Genomic DNA, 14,675 nt, shown 5'->3' on the forward strand with positions numbered 1-14,675 from the left:
TTTTTTGAGAGACGGGAAGGCTTGCTGGGTGTAAAAACTGGAGGCTTTGTTCCCAGTCCAAAGGATGGAACTTCTATTATATCCATCGATAAAATTTTTCATGGGTACCTTAAATTTTCAGAAATTATCCTGAATCTGAAGTGTATTTATCTAAAATTTATATAGTTCCACTCTGTAGTAAGAGAAATAGTTTCCATATTACAGTTTGATTTACACATTTGTACGTAAGCTTCTTGATAAATACTTGTTTTTCCCCATTGGAGGTTAATTTTGGATAGGTTCCACAGTGCAAGTTGTTAAGAATGAGTAGCGCTATAGAACTTTAAGTTTTCTTAAATGACTTTCTAATGGATACATAAATTTGGAAACTTTGGACTAGACTTAACCAGAGCTGAGTAGATCAAAGCCTTTTCGTGTTCTAACACACTGAAACAAAAACTGAAGGTTTTTAATAGGTCTAGGTTAAAAAAATATATTTTTTAACAAATCGGATTTGAAAAATTACATCAGTATTTTGTAACTTTTAATTTAATGATTTACTTTAAAGTTATTGTCTCTCCTTGATTTATGGTCGAATTTCCATCAGCAGCGTAGTTTGTTGTCATGAATGTCTTCATAGTGCTTGGGTGCATTTTAATTGGTTCAAGACCATTTCAGTTTATAGATTAAAAACTTTGTTTTCCTGAGTAAACTTTTTCAGATGTTTAGGAGCCAACTTTGTTCACCTTTTGGAGATGTGGGGTAGTTTTTTACAGATAAACCTCTTGGCAAGACTCTGACTTCCCTTGCACACCCTGCCCCCCCCCCCCCCCCCCCCCCCCCCCGCCCATTTCCTTTTCTTTTGGAGATTTCTGTTCAATAGAGATTTTTTTTTTTTTTGACTCAGAGCATTTCTCTAATATAATTCAAAAGTTCTAATATTTGTTTGTTTCTTTGGTCCTACCTCGCGGCTCACAGGGACCCGCACCATGGGCAGTGGCAGCAGAGTCCTCACTGCTGGACCACCAGGGTCCTGGCCTGTTTTGTTTTTAACCTGTGTTATTCTGAAGCTAAATTTCAACTCTGTTGCCTTTGTGGTTAGAAAATTTGTTTTTTCTACTGTAACTGAAATTATCAGTTATTCATAGATTACTGAGTATAAACGCTTTTTGACAATCTGCTAATGCTAACTTGCTTTGTTTTTGTGGAGGATGTCATATTTTGTGATGATAAATTGTTTTAGAGCAGGTGTCAGCACAAGGGGCAGTCAGGTGTCACCCCGTGGAAGCAGTGTTACGCCCTTAGACCAGAATCCCCTTGACACCAGCCCTGTTGACCTTGGCATCCTAGGTGCCTAGAGTATTCAGGCACAACTTACAGGGTTGAGCCATGCTAGAGGACACAGGTGTAGAAGTATCTTTAACTATGATAGATTCTAGCTATGATTAGAAATTTTTAGAATTATATGAATAGAATTTTTATTTAATTAAATTTTTTCTGCCTGCTTGAGTTTTCATACCTCAGTATGATTTTAATTTTTTTTTTGTTTTGGCTGCTCCAAGCTGCATATTTAGTAGGGTTTTTTCCTGTCTACTAGCGTTTTCATACCTCAGTATAGGAAAGCTTGGACTGCAGATTTTGTCAACAAGTCAGTTATTTAGTAACTTTTTGTTTTGTTTTGGCTGTACAAAGCTGTATATTTAGTAGGGTTTTTTTTCCTGTCTACTTGAGTTTTCATACAGGAAAGCATGGGCTTTAGATTTTGTCAGCCAGTCAGTTATTTAGTAACTTTTTGTTTTGTTTTGTTTTGGTTTCACCACTGAGCATGCAGTATCTTAGTGCCCCAACCAAGGATCTAGAACCAGTGCCCCCTGCAGTGGAAGCACAGAGCCTTAACCACTGGGCAACCAAGGAAGTCCCTGTCTTAATAGCAGTTTTAGTAGCCACTTCTTGACCAGGAAAAATATAGTTTAATCTTGGCATCCTTAAAAATTTTTTCATTGACTTTTTTTTAAAACTCTGATATAACTTCAATGTTTCAGGAGTTGTTGCACGATTCTTTAAACTAACATGGGTTGTATTTCTTGGAAACTTTCTGTATAAACTAGGGCCCAATTTTGCATGTAATTTTCTTTGGGAGCAGTCTCCCGGGCACAGGAGTAGTCTGGGCTTGGTGGACCCCTAAGTGTCACTTCCTTTCCCCTGGTGTTGGCTCTCCATGTCTCCCTTTCCGTTTCCATGTTTTAATGATACCCTCCCTGCTCAGTGATTTGTGTTCAGGAAGCTAGGCAGTGATTACTTTTGTTTCTGCTTTGTGAATTTCCTCCCCCACTTCCTATTTTTACTGAGCAACTACAGGAAGTGAGGCGTCTCCTGGCTGGCAGCTGCTAAGTCCTGATTTTAGGTGGCAGAGAGCAAGGCTTTAGGGCTTAAAAAAAAAAAAAAAATTAGTTAATTTATTTATGCTTATTCTTTGACCTTACCACATGGCATGTGGAACTTCCCTGACCAGGAGTTGAAACTGTTCCCTGCAATGGAAGCACGGGGTCTTAACCCCTGGACCATCAGGGAAGTCCAAGGCTTTTAGGGCTTTTAAAAAAATAAAGAAAGCATTTTCTTTATTTTTTTAAGCTTGTTTTTTGGCCGCATCTTGAGGCATGCGGGATCTTAGTTCCCAGACCAGGAATCTAACCTGCATCCCCTGCAGTGGAAGTGCAAAGTCTTGACCACTAGATCACCAGAGAAGTCCCTTAAAGCATGTTCCACCTTTGTCCACAGGAATCATAGAAACACACTCTTATGATTGGGTGATTGGGTTGAGATGATGACATGTCCTCCTCAGCCTGGGGTTGAGGAAAACTGGGTACTCCTCAACTGGAGGGCAGAGCTTTTGGAAAGTGGTTAAGGGTTTTTTCCAGTAATAACACTGGGACATAGTAGCCCTGTGGAGAAGCAGCTGTTGTGGGTGGACAGTGTGGCAGGAGCCAAGGGTGAGTGGAAGGGACCTGTTGCAAGTGAGGCTGGAGGGGGTGATTCTGGACTGGGGGCAGGGGGCCTCAATTGGCAGGTTTGCAGTGAAGTGAGGAGTCCCATATGCTCTGGGATCTTTGACAAGGCCTCAGCCTCTACAGTGCTCTCCTTCCTCCCAAGTCCCAGCATTTGATTTCTCAACCAGGTATTTAGCATTTACTGCCTCTCTTCCAGTGATACCTTAAATGTATCTACTGTGGCTTAACTTCTGGGAGAAGTTTGTATCATCTTCCCAGAAAGAAATAACTTATACATTAGGTACCTGAACATGGAAGGACTTGTTTAGCAGGGTTGCTCAGTAGCAGTACTGTTGACCTTTTGGGTGGATTATTCTTTGTCTTTAGGTGGACAGGGGGCTGTCCTGGGCATTGCAGGATGTTTAGCAGCATTCCTGGCCTTACCCACTAGCACTTTCTCAGTTGTAACAACCAAAAAATGTTTCCAGACATTGCAGAATGTCCCCTGGGTGGATGTCTGTGTTTGTGAGTGAGTGAGAGTGTGTTTGTATGTTTGTATGTATAGCCTTGTCTTCACTTGTTGAGAGCCACTATGCTAAAGATTGAGTGCTGACTTACTAAATTTTGTGAAATGGGATAAAATAGAATGTTTGGTCCCTTGGGATTGGGGCTATTAGTTTTATTCCAGTATCTGATATTCTTACGCATTTTTAGCTTGCTACTTAGATTTTGCTATTGTCTATTTATTATGCTTTCACTGAAAGGTCTTGGGGCCTGAGCATCTGGAGGCTTGGCTTCTAGTCCTCATAGAAGATACTCTTTATTGGCCTTAAATGCTTGCTCCTGAAGACTAGTTCTTTGGAAGCTGAACAGTGTAAGGGAGAGAGCAAGAGGCATTTAGGATGTAACAGAAACAGTAGCCAACATTTATGCAGTGCTTGTGCAGACCAGCTGACCAGGATTGAACTGTGAACTGTGGGGAGCACAATTGGCAGGATGAATGCTGTAAGAGACTGTAAGGAAAGGGAACAGGATAGGGACCACCTGGGCTAACACATGTAGGGTTGATATCAAGGCAGTAAATATACAGGAGGGAGACCAAGGGATGGAAGGATGACTAGGATGTCTTGTGAGTCTAGTCCCAGGAGTGTTGAATTTGGGTCATCAGCAATGCATATGGGTATGATCTCCTAAAGAGAAACAACTTTTCTCTTTTTTCATCTCTCCTGCTCAACTTCCTGCCGGTTCCTGTCAAGAATCCTATAGCATGAAACCATCTCCTAAGGATAATAAACAATGTCTCAGTCTAGATAATTGACAGAGGTAGAGTAATGTAGTGATGGAGAACCCTGCTGCTAGTGGCAGGCCCCCCTGGGTGAAAACCAGCTCTTTGGGGACTATTTACCTCACCAATGTAGCAGGACCCCAAAGACCTCACTCAGCTTCTTGTCTTACCTCACAGGGTAATTAGGTAACAAGTGTGAAGTGTGTAGCACAGTGCTTGCTACTTAGTGTCCATTCAGTTAAGGTCAGTTGTTTTTCTTTTACAGTTCTAATGAATCTAAATGAAATTATGTATCCAAAGCTCTGGGTGTAATGCTTGACACATTGTAGTCACTTAATGATCAGTTTTATTGAGGAGAACTTGGGTAAACATGCCATTTTGTCAGCTTTTTTTTTTCTTTTTCAAGTGGACTCTTTTATCTAGCACTTAGCTTACTGCCTTTGTGGCTATGAATGCTGTATAGAAATAGCCATTAAATACATACTGAGGATGAACTAATTATTCAGCAAATAGCTGTTGAATGTTTACGAGGTGCTTAGCACCCTTGAATGTCTTGAATGCACTCAGTGATCTTTGTTGGAGGTGGCAGAGAAGCACAGGGGAAGCTGGCAGTTGTGATGCAGTACATCACTGTGCAGCAAAGATGATGCTACGACAGGGCTGAAAACAGGATGTTATGGTTGCACATGCATTTGCTCCTAACCTCAGGCTTTGTCAAGGTGTCTTCCCAAAGGAAGTGATGTGTCAGACATCCAGAAGGAGTGAAAGTAAGCCAGGAGAGCTTTCCATGCAGAAGGAGCCCAGTGGGTAGATGGTGAGAGGAAAAACGGCACAGGTGCGAACTAGGCAGAAATGGGGTGGGGGAGGTGGGAGAAAGATGGGAAGGTAATGGAGAGCCGTAATCGGTTTTAAGCAGGAGAGTGGTGTGATTAATCACACAGCAACCAGAGAGGAGCAGTCCAGGCATTTGGAAGATCACTCACGAGGCTCCTCTATAATTCAGGCAGGAGATAAAGATAGAACTTTGGATTGGCAATGAAAATAGAAAAGACTTGTAAAATGTTAAGAGAACAGAACGAACATGACTAAATGATTAATTGAATGTAACTCCAGGTTTCTGGCTTGTTCATGTAGGTTAATAGTGATGCCATTCACCAAGACAGGGAAGGAATATGGAAAGACTGGGGAGAGTTGGTTCTGGACATTTGATTCAAAGACCTGTGCACTAGGCCGTTGAATATTTGGAATATGGAGCACAAGAGAAAGACGGGCTCGAGAGATGGATTTGGGGATCCTCCCAGTGAGAATTTGTTGATCTTAGGAACAGACAGGGCATAACAGAGCTCTGTGGAACCACAGCATTTCAGCTCTGTCAGTGACTCAGAGAGGTGACTGAGAATGGCCAGAGGGGCAGGAGGAGAGCACGGAGAACTAGCATCTTTGTCTATCACTCATTTTAATGTGACAGCAGAAGGTGAGCCAAAAAAAGTAGAGTCCTAAGGAGAGAGCGAGAGAGACCTAAGAACTGGGTCTTCTGGACATTTTCTCTTGTCTGAATAGATACTTTACATTTGTGAATGTTGGGAATAAAATTCTTCAAAGCATTTTTCTGGAATGCATTTCTAAATATGGCTTGTGTCATTCTGACTGACCAAAAAAAAAAAAAAAAATCACCATGGAAATGGTTGGACTTGGAACTTCATGGACAATAACTTCACTTACCTCCCTAATTTCCTGTGAGTGTCCCCACATTATCAAGAGTGGGTATTTAGATTTACATTGTTGTGGACTGGAGAGGACAGAGATTTTTCTGTCTGTTTTCTCTGAAGGAGTTGTTTTTGGAGTCATCATCTTTATGTTAAATAACAGCTTTATTAAAATGTAAGTTACACTCCATCAGTTCACTCACTTAAAGTGTATCATTCAATGATTTTTAGTATATTCATAGTTATTACAACTACCACCACAATTTCAGAATGTTTTCATCACTCCACAAAGGCTGGAAAAAAAAAAAGAAACCCTGTGCTCATTAGCAGTCATTCGTTGTTTTTCCCAGTCACCCTAGCCCTAGGCAACCATTAATCAAACTTTCTGTTTCAGTGGATTTGCCTGTTCTGGACACTGCATATTAATGGGATCATGCAATTTGTGAACTTTTTCTGGCTTCTTTCACTTAGTGTAATGTTTTTAAGACTCATCCATGCTGTTTTATGTATCAGTACTTCATTTCTGGGTTTGTTTTTTTTTTTTTTTTTTGGCTGTTTGGCATGGCTGGTGGGATCTTAGTTCCCCAACCAGGGGTTGAAAACCAGGCCCCAGCAGTGAAAGCACCAAAATCCTAACTGCTGGACCACCAGGGAATTCTCATGCTTCGTTCCTTTCATGCCTGAAGAATATTATTCCTTTGCATGGCTATATGCCACTAAGTCGTTACACATTTGGGTTGTTTCTGCTTTGCACTATTATGAATAATACTGCTCTGGACCTTCATGTACAGGTTTTTGTGTAGACATATGTCTTTCATTTTTCTTGGGTATATACATAGTTGTGGAATTATTTGGTCTTATGGTAATTCTATGTTTAATCTTTTGAGGTACTGCCAGACTGTTTTCCAAAGTGTCTGCACCATTTTATATTCCCATAGATTCTAGCTTCTTCACATCCTTGCCAACACTTGTGTTGACTGTATTTTTATCATAGTCATCCTAGCTGTGAAGTGATATCTCATGGCTTTGATTTGCATTTCCCTGATAGCTAATGATGTTAACCATTTTTCCATTGCTTGTTGGTAATTTGTATATCTTCTTCAAAGGGTTCATCTATTTTTGATCATCGGTTTGGACAAGGTAGATGAAGTTGTAAAACCTGATACTGTAAAAGAACAGAAATGAGGGAAAAGCATGCGTGTGTGTGTGTGTGTGGTAAAAGATGCTATAAACAGAAAAAGATGAAGGACGGGCTCCCCAGAGAAATAACTAGCACTCTTTACCCATCTCAGGCATGAGCTTGAGAAACAGGGTGCTTGATGATCCTGTTATGTAGCTGTGACTTTACTTCCAAAGTAAAGCCTCTACCATGGTCTCTACCTTCCGCACATCACTTTGTCTTAAGACTACAGGTATTGCAACCACTGCCAAGTTTCTGTAGATCTATGGTCTGACAAGTAGAGAGGTTGCCACATGGATTAATAGTTTCGTCTATATTGAAGTGTGTATCAGAATTTGCTTCCTTCTTAAATTGAATAATATTCCATTATATATATGATTATACCACATTTTGTGTATCCATTCATCCATTGATGGACATTTGGCTTGTTTCAGCCTTTTTGCTATTATGCATAATTCTGCTATAAACATTGGTATACAAATATCTGTTTGAGTTCCTGCTTTCATTTTTTTTCTGTATATACCCAGGAGTAGAATTGTTGGATCATATGGTAATTAGTTATTAATGTACGTTTAATTTTTTGAGGAACTGCCATCCTGTTTTCCAAAGCGACTATACCATTTTACATTTCTACCAGCAATGAACAGGGCTTCAGCTTCTATATCCTTGCCAACATGTTGTTTTCTGTGTTATTTTTTCTTTTTATAGTAGTCTTTCTAATGCATATGAACTGGTATTCATTTTGGTTTTGCTTTGCATTTCCCTAATGATTGGTGATGTTGAGTATTCGTTCATGTGTTTATTGATCATTTGTTTATTTCTTTGACAAATGTCTATTCACGTCCTTTGCCCATTTGACAATTGTTTTGTTTGCGTGTATGTTTTTGAGTTGTATGAGTTCTTTTTATATTCTGGATTTTAATTCCTTTTCAGATATATGGTTTACAAATATTTTCTCACATTCTTTGGGTTATCTTTTTACCCAAAGTTATCTCTGCCAGTTGTGTCCTTTGATGTAGAGAAGTTTTAATTTTGATGAAGTAAAATTAGTCTAGTTTTTCTTTTGTTGCCTGTGCTTTTGATGTCATATGCAAGAAATAATTGCCAAGTTCAAACTCACTGATTTTTATATATTTAGGGAATTTTACTCCAAAAGAGTTTTTCTTTCAATTCTTAGATTCTACCACTTTTGGCCATTAATAGAGCTTAATTTTCAGGTTGACTTCGAGTCCTAGGACATGGGCTGGTAGTATTAAATGGGTTCCCTAATTTCTGGCCAGATAAGAATTCCTGGGCTTATCTTTTAGTTTTTGACCCTAGATCTAGAATCAGCAATTCCTTTCTTTTTTAAAAAAATCATTTATTATTTATCTCTGGTTGCATTAGGTCTTCATTGCTACGCATGGGCTTTTCTCTAGTTGCTGGCCAGTGGGGGCTACTCTTCATCGGAGTGCAGGGGCTTCTCATGCAATGGCTTCTCTTGTGGCGCACAGGCTCTAGGCACATGGGCTTCAGTAGTTGTGGCCCACGGGCCTGGGTGCCCCATGGCATGTGAAATCTTCCTGGACCAGGGATCCAATGTGTGTCCCCTGCATTGGCATCCACTGTACCACCAGGAAGTCCCAAGAATCAGCCGTTTCTATAAGGAGTTCTCATTCTAGTTCGTGGGAGGAAATGGTATTAAGGGAGATAATTGCAACTGGGATATGAATTTAGGTCTTTTCAGTAAAGTAAATGTGTACTTTTTAGAAAGAAAAAGATAAATCATGATTCAAATTTAATAGAAGGATTAAAAGACTTTTATTTCTTTGGTTTTATATTTGTCTCTCTTCTCCTTTGTTGACCAGAGAGATATGGTCAAGATCCTGTTTTAATTTGAAATAACCCTTCTCTGTACCACTAATAGGAGTTGGCTGATTCAGTGGCCAGGAGTGAGAAATATGGAGGAGACCAGGTAGATGAAGCTATTTCCCACTCCTGACTGTTCCTGCTGATTCAAAGCTGGACATTTATCCAGATCTTCCTGGAGGAGGGCTCTGCTTTTCCACCTGCCTTTGGCTTTACGTGTTCTGTGAAATGTCTAGCTCTGCTCTGGTTTATCTTGTCGTACAGTTTCCTCTGCTTCCTCTCTGTCTTCTAGAAAGTGATCAGCACTTAAATAGACTGTATCTCTCAGCTGTTCTTATCACTGTTATGTTGATTCCCTTGTGAATATCTTTACTGTTATGTCTTTGGGATTTGAGCAGTGTGGGCAGGTAAGTACATGTGCCTGTTTTATTTAGCCTGTCATCTTGAAATGAAGCTACTTTGTGCCATACCGTTTCTGACAATGCGTGCTGAGTGCTGCATGCGTGCTAAGTCACTTCAGTGGTGTCTGACTCTGTGTGACCCTGTGGACTGTAGCCTGCCAGGTTTCTCTGTCCATGAGATTCTCCAGGCAAGAATACTGGAGTGGAATGCCATGCCCTCCTCCAGGGGATCTTTCCAACCCGGGGATCGAACCTGAGTCTCTTCTGTCTCCTGCACTGGCAGGAGGGTTCTTTATCACAAGTGCCACCTGGGAAGCCCCATTTCTGACAGTAGGACTGTTTTTCACTCCTTTTTCTCTATTGGCTTAATGACTGAAATGGATTTTAAATTGTTCTCTGTGTTCACAGATAATAGCTCTCACATCATTGAAACGTGACGCCAGCCACCCTAGAATACAGAGATTTCCACTCAGTTAAGGAATTGGGTGACTTTATAAGACCTTTCTTGTCAGTAACTTTTTCTCAGACAAGCAGAATAATAAGGCCTACTTATTTTCACTTATTGGAATGATGATAATAGGATCATCAAACATTTAATGGTTAATAGGTGCCAGACATTATTCTACATGCTTTCTATGTATAAACTCATTTAACTCAATAACAGTAGTTATGGTTATTATCCCTATTTTACAGACGATGAAACTGAGGCACAGAGAGGTTAAGGAACTTGCCCAAGGTCACATAGCTGGTTAGTGGCAGAGCCAGGATCCCACCCAGTTAGTCTGCCCCAAGGCCACTGTTTTCCACTACATTCTCTGAAGGAAAGGTCTTCATGTTTTCTCTGGATGACCACTTTTTTTAAATGTTATCAGTTATGGGTATAAGAAAACCCTTTTTAAAAAAATTTGTTTATTTTTAATTGGAGGATTATTGCTATACAATATTGTTTTGGTTTCTGCCATAAGGAAAACCCTTTTATACTTAGCTTTTGTCTAGTTTCAGCCTGTTCTTTGTTATTGGTTGAATTACAAATTGCTGCTGACTTTGATTACAGAAAGGAATGTTTTAAAAGATGTAGTTAGGTCTGAGTTCAATTTTAATTTATTGAGAGTTTTTGCAGATTATTGTAGTGTTGAAAAGATGTGACATCTACTAAAATGTCCTTTCCTACTATGTGTTTGAGAGTCTTAGGCAGCATTAAAACTTATGACTACAACACAAATCTTACAAGTCTTGGCTGCAGCTAACTTCTGAGGTCTTTCACAATGCATATTTATTTCCATGTAGCATGAATAGTGGATTCATAAATGGTGAATATTTTCCCAGTGAAAATTCTTTTCAAGAAAATACGGAGCAGAAATGTCCTTAAATGGATTGAACATATTTTAGCCCTTCAGGGAGATAAATAGAGGGGGAAAGCTTTCAAAAAACAGCAAGACAAGCACTGAGAATACTTTAAAAAAGGAAGGGATGTATCCCCATGCTTACATACATGTTTGTGTGCATTTTAACCTTCTTTTGGCTTTACTGGGTCTTTGTTGCTGCATGTGGCCTTTCTCTATTTGTGATGTACAGGGGCTACTCTTTGATACTGTACATGGGTTTTTCATTGCAGTGGCTTCTCTTGTTGTGGAGCACAGGCTCTAGGCGCCCGGGCTTTAGTAGTTGTGGCACACGAGCTTAGTTGCTCCATGGCATGTGGAATCTTCCTGGACTAGGGATCGAACCTATGTCTGTTGCATTGGCAGTTGGATTCTTATTCACAGTGTCAACAGGGAAGTTCCTTTTTAATTTACAGAAATGTTTGATCTTGTGCAACAGTAGAACAGATAACACAATGAACCTCATGCGTGCCTATCACCGAGCTTCCAGCAACATTTTGTGAAGGGCTCTTATGATGACTGCCATGATGATGACTCCTGAGATGCGTGTCACCACCTTCTTTGCATATTGCTTCTGGCAAAGTCCCATTGCAAATGATAGGACTTGAATGGTATTTCAATTCCATGATACTTCCTTGAATTCAACACTGTCTAGTTTTGATTACAGCAAAGATCAGCACAGGAACACCAGATCTATTAAGAATAAGTAGAAGCCAATTTTTATTTTCTTAATGGTCTTGTTTGTTCTGTCTCGTGAAGAACCCCAACCTTAACTGTGACTAAAATGGTTTTGTTAGAAGCAGTTATGATATAAGCAGACGTTTTCATTGAATTGTCCAGCCAGCCCCTTGATTCTAATATATAGAATCATTTATCACATGGAGGTGGAAGTCCCTTTCTGGGTTTTTGAATGAATAGGAATGTTGATGAAATACACAAGTCGCCGTAAGTAGTGTTTATATAGTCTGCATCTTCAGATGTCCTCATCCTTGTGACTTTCAGTAGGTTTTCAGCTGACCAGTTTTGTTCTCAAATTATAGTATATGTCTAGAACCACTTGAGAATCTTGTAAAAAATGCATATATTTTTCTGCTCCTAATCCCAAAGATAGATTCTTTAGATTTGGATTGTACCCCAGGAATCAGCATATTAACAGTCATTCCATTAAGAGGGATATTCTAATTCTAATGTCAGAGAAGGAAGTCCTTAAGCTATGGTTGGCTTTTTCCTTTCAACCTAGTCCAGCGAGGTTAATGTTAATATGGGATCTTATCAAAAATTGCTTAAAATTTTCCATTCTTTTTTTTTTTTGCCATTCTTAATAACATGTTCAATGGGCATTATAACCACTCCTTGAACACTGATGTGACATATAGACAGCCTTATGCTAATACAGATGCATCTTTGGTCTTTTTTTTTCTCTTGGCTGGGCTGGGGCTTTGTTGCTGCACATGGGCTTTCTCTAGTTATGATGGGCAGGGACTGCTTTCTAGTTGTGGTGAGCAGGCTTTTCTCATTGCGGTGGTTTCTCTTGTTGGGGAGCAGGGGCTCTAGGGCGCATGGCTTCAGTAGTTTCTGTGCATGGGCTTAGTTGCTCCTCGGCATGTGGGATCTTCCTGAACCAGGGATCGAACCCGTGTCCCCTGCCTTGGCACGTGGAGTCTTAACCTCTGGACTACTAGGGAAGTCCTGCACCTTTGGTCTTTAACAATTCAATTATGATGCTCATGACCTGAGGACCACACCTCAAGAATATAGGCACACAGGCTGTGATATGGATTCAGAGGGTCCAATATGGAGATTCCCTGGTGCTTCAGTGATTAGGGACCCCGTGCTTCCCCTGTAGGGGACACAGGTTCAATCTTGGTCGGGGAACTAAGATCCCACAAGCCAAATGGCATGGCCAACGAACAACCAACAAACAAAAAGTAAGCAAAAATAAAAAATCACTAAGGGTCCAGTATGTATTTCTCTCTGGTTCCCTGGAATGTGTTAACTTGAGCCTTTGTCCTCCCCTGTTTGGTATCTGCTGGACCAACCCTAGATGCAGTTTTGATGATGTCACCTGCTGCCTCCAGCTCTATGTAGCCTTCTTCTGTAGGGAAGGGAAGGGAAGCACGGAGAGTGTGAACGGCAGGTGGTTCTTCACCTGGGACTCCAAATCCAAAACTGAAGGAAAACTCTGGTGTTTTGGATACATGTTTGACTATGGAGTGTTTTGTCATCAGTTTCTAAAAGGCATCTGTGACCTTTCCCTCCCCACCTCCTTCTACTCCCCCACTCTGCATACATACACACAACAGAGAGCCGTGTCCTAGAGCAGCCTATGTGAGAGTCACCTGGCCTCTAGACAGCAGTTGTAGGGACACCAAATTGCAAAACAGTCTCTACTCTGTGGAATCAGAATTGCTCTTGATCATCTGGTAAAAACTGCAAGCCACAGCTGTGCTGGGTGGCCAACTGTGGCCAGCTGTATTGCTTAACTAATATTCCATGTGTCCCCCTACATTTCCCAGTTTATCTTGCAGTTACATTAGCACATGTGACTAATTCTGACCAAAGGGAAGTGACGTGTGCCACTTACGTTGGGAAGTGATGTGTGCCACTTACACTGGGGGGCAGTGAAGAGTGGTATGGGTTTCTTTTCTTGTGCGAAGGTGACTGTGGAAAGTACAAGTTCCAGTGATGTCCCTACAAGCTGAAGGGCTGCCAGACCCTCATTGAATGTTATGTGAGCAAGAAATAAATCATCTTAGGTTAGGCCACTCCTTTCAGGATTTGTTCCTGTAGCATAGCTTAACAAGGATAGTGCTGAGTAGAACACTTCCATATGCATTTAGAGTTCTGGCAATAAAGATGTAGGTACTGTGCAGTCTAGTGCAGGACATTTAGTACCTTGAGATCTTTTTCCTTCATCTGAATTGAAAGGTATCCCTGGAAAACTTTTTTTTTTTTGGTTGTGGCATGCAGCATCTTAGTTCCCCGACCAGGGATCGAACCCATGCCCCCTGCATTGGGAGCTTGGAATCTTTTTTTTTAATGTAGATTTTGTCACCTTAAAAAATTATTTATTTATTTATTTTTGGTTGTCCTGAGACTTTGTTGCTGCGCGGGCTTTTCTCTAGTTGTGGAGAGTGGGAGCTGCTCTCCAGCTGTGATACACAGGCTTCTCATGACAGTGGCTTCTCTTGTTGAGGAGCACAGGCTCTAGGGCACATGGGCTTAGCAGTTGTGTCTCCTGGGCTCTAGAGCACAGGCTCAGTAGTTGTGGTGCAGAGGCTTTGTTGCTCCAAGGCGTGTGGGATCTTCCTGGATCAAGGATCAAACCCACATCTCCTGCATTGGCATGTGGATTCTTTATCACAGCCACCAGGGAAGTCCTGAGCTTGGAGTCTTAATCACTGGACTGCAAGGGAAGTCCCCCAAACTTATTTTTTATTATGTACCTTTTGCTGTTAAATGAGAAGTTACATAGGGAAAATAACAGCCTTGTTGAGATATAATTCACATACCATATGTGTTATAGTATATTCAGAGTTGTTCAACAGTCAAACTGTCTAACTTCAAAGCCTTGTTATTACCCTGAAAAGAAACCCTGTACTCATTAGCAGTGACTCTCCATTCCATAAATCTACTTGTTTCTGTGGATCTTCCTATTCTAGGCATTACATATCAGTCAGGGTATATAATACATAGCTTCTTGTGTCTGGCTTCTCTTGCACTTAGTACAGTGTTTTCAAAATCTGTCCATGTTTTATAATAGCATGTATCAGTACTTCATTCCTTTATATGTGCATAATACATATTTAATGTTCCATTGTATATGCCACATTTTGTTTATTCATGCATCAGTTGATAAGAGATTTGTGTTGTTTCTCTTTTTTTTTTTGATTATTTTGAATAATTC

The 14,675-nt window shown here is 40.5% G+C and overlaps 1 protein-coding gene across 4 annotated transcripts in view; it reads left to right on the top strand.

Moving 5' to 3' along the window:
• The window catches only part of GARRE1 (granule associated Rac and RHOG effector 1), an 87,501-nt gene that overhangs the window by 8,449 nt on the left and 64,377 nt on the right, over nt 1-14,675 (top strand). The window contains exon 1 of one of the 4 annotated variants that reach the window (XM_055551892.1): nt 863-4,146. The exons of the other annotated variants lie outside the window; for them this stretch is intronic. The gene's annotated coding sequence lies outside the window, so the exon portion shown is untranslated. Of the gene's footprint in view, nt 1-862; nt 4,147-14,675 lie in introns of those variants that run through there. 4 annotated transcript variants of the gene reach the window in all.

This window comes from Bubalus kerabau, chromosome 17 (assembly GCF_029407905.1).
Source record: "Bubalus kerabau isolate K-KA32 ecotype Philippines breed swamp buffalo chromosome 17, PCC_UOA_SB_1v2, whole genome shotgun sequence".
NCBI classification, from domain to species: domain Eukaryota; kingdom Metazoa; phylum Chordata; class Mammalia; order Artiodactyla; family Bovidae; genus Bubalus; species Bubalus kerabau.